The following is a 2902-nucleotide window of genomic DNA, read 5'->3' on the forward strand; positions in this document are numbered from 1 at the left end:
CTGTCATGCTGTTTACAGCTGGAGATTTCTCCGCACTCTTCTCTTAATCCTCCTCCCTCCTCCTCCTCCTCCACACTCATGAAAGCGCAAACACAGCATTGTCAGTCTGTAAAACAGGCCCCGCTTTCTCTCTGATGTTAGGAGATCTGGCAACCCAAGAGATCCACAGACTTCTGCATCTCAGTAATAAGTCTTCAGTGATTTTTATGACTTGTAAAAGCTCTCCCTGGTCTGGACCTTAAAAAGCTACAATATTAGAGGGAATTGCAACTGTATTTTTTTTTTAATAGTGCATTAAATAACACAAAGCTTCAGGGAGCAAGAGACTATGAATCAAGTCAATGAATTCATTGCTTTCTTAGAAAGAATCTGCATGAGAAACACATTAGGGGATTGGTTATATTACATATGTGCACAAAATGAAAACCAAAAGCTCTTCAAAGAGCATCAGATTATATAGAATATCTTCATATTTCGTCTCTGCTGCCTTCAAGCCAAACCACGGCGGAGCTCTTTCTCCATCTTGTGGCGTTATGGATTCATTACATCAAGGACTTTTGCTGACCCAAAAGAACACTCATCTGTTTCACGGATCACTAACAGGCGCCAACCACTGACAATAATGAGGATGATTTCATTCTAAATGAGCACAGTTCTAATTTTGCTTTAGATATTGATGGCAATTAATGAAACCCAGTTTCCTTAAAGGCAGAGTGACACTTGGATGTGGAGCAGATTTCTACAGAACATATTGTCTAAAAGGCACATATATATATATATATATATATATATATATATATATGTGTCATTTTTATAAAAAAAAAAAAATTACAAATGTTGTTTTGGGCTATTAAGACCCTCTCCAATGAAAATTGTGTTTTTAGCATGTTGTTTTTTTAGCCCGAAACATGTTTCTTCTCTGAGTTCTCCCCTTAAATTAACACAACAGTCTTTTGAATTTTAATACTATTTAATACGAAATATGATGTGGACTATGGTTTCTCTGAATAATCTTTATTACAAAAAGAACTTGCGACAACTGGTGTCAGAAGTGGGATTTGAAGAACCACTCCAAAGAAAATTGAGTTTCTTTTACATGTGCTTGTGGATTTCTTTATGTTGAAGGACAATTTTTGGGAAAATTAAGCTCAAAATTACAGTTGTTTTTTTTTTTTTTTTTTCTCAAATCGCTGTGAATTATGCCATAGAAAACAGCACAAGTTTTTTGAACTGGTTCAAAAACAGCATAAGTACAATTAAAAGACCACTGGGAACACGTAAAAAAAATATTTAAAAATAATTTGAGTATGATTTTGGCAAATAATTTTAGTGTTTATACCAAATATACTCACAAAATACTTTCACTGAATTAGGATTTTCTTTCTAAATCCTAATTCCAATTTAAAAACATGTTCTTGAAGATACTATGTTGCTGTAACGTCCATTTAATTAAAAAAGACACAAACATTTGGTAAACTTTGACAAATGAGGTTGCTCTGTTCCTAACAGAAATATCTTACTCCTTTGGATTGTGGCCTACATTTTTTCTTCATTTCCACCATAAACTTCAGCTTCACATCTCCATAAATTTACATGATTGAGCTGCAGCTCTGTCCTATAGATCCAGGCACACAGTAAACACTGCAGTTGTGCTGCGTACACACTATATGTTGCTGTAAAAAACTGTTTTTTTTACACTAGAGATCCTGCTGTGATTGTAGAGATAGACACTTTATTCTGCTGCAACTCATCATGGAAATATACCCAAATATAATCAGGCCTTTAAAGCGCAGCGGAACGTGTCCTGTGTGAGTCTGATCATCTATCATTTGTTCTTACAGGGTAAAATAAATTATTTAACTTTAAACAAACACATAAAAAAGAGGCACCATCCCATAGATGTGATTTCTTTTTCATATTGATCAAGTTTATAGAATAACAGAATTACAAACATAAAATTTATATTTAAATTATTATGGTAAAAGATGGATACTTGAATAGATAGAGGTGAAAAGTTGATCTATTTCTACATTTCCTGTATTTTCTCTATCTGGTTTATGTCTATGTTTGCAGGCCCTCATTGGGCTAGTTTTCAATACTATTTGCTCAGCTGCCAGAATTACAAAAATTATTCCAAATACCTTTAAAACTATTTTAAAAAAGTACTTTAAGGTTATTAGTGCTATTACGAGTGAGAAAGGTAAAAATGTCACCAATTAAATGACAATAATGCCAACGATAGCCTCCAATTATGTGCGTCTTTTCTACCATTGTGACTTTGGTGTTTCTTCATCTTTTTTCTCGTTTTACTATTAAATAAAAACAACAAATTTGGTGTGAAATATAAATGTTTTTCTAAAACTAAATACAAAGAGATGATGTCATTCTAATAATAATCAGCAGTTTGAACCTTATACCATCATTTTGCTCCGTTTTGTTAAAAAAATTTAAGCACAAATAATAAATTATTATTTATTTTTAAGTAAATGAACCAATACTACATATTCACTATTTTTTAAATTAACTTATAAATGTGCTATATAACTTCATGAATTAGATTTGTGGGATATATTTGCTTTTTGATCGAGAGTTAAATATTTAATCAATTCTAATTGTGTTTACTATCAACAATTAGAATTTTTTAATATATATATTTTGGATTTAGAGTTTGAAATATACATTTTTTGTGAACAAATATAATTAAGTATTTTTTCTTTAAAATTGTATGTAACAATATGAATAACAGATATATTTTATTTATGTATGTAGTTACATGTTTTGTTGCGATTCCTAAATAAAAAGTATTTTATTAAAATGTTAAATTTAATTCCCTAAATTTCTGACTAAAACATTGTAAAAGAAAAAAAGTAAATGTGGGACATTGTAGCCTATTCGGATAAAA

The sequence above is a fragment of the Oryzias melastigma genome, linkage group LG2, assembly GCF_002922805.2.
Source record: "Oryzias melastigma strain HK-1 linkage group LG2, ASM292280v2, whole genome shotgun sequence".
Taxonomy (NCBI): domain Eukaryota; kingdom Metazoa; phylum Chordata; class Actinopteri; order Beloniformes; family Adrianichthyidae; genus Oryzias; species Oryzias melastigma.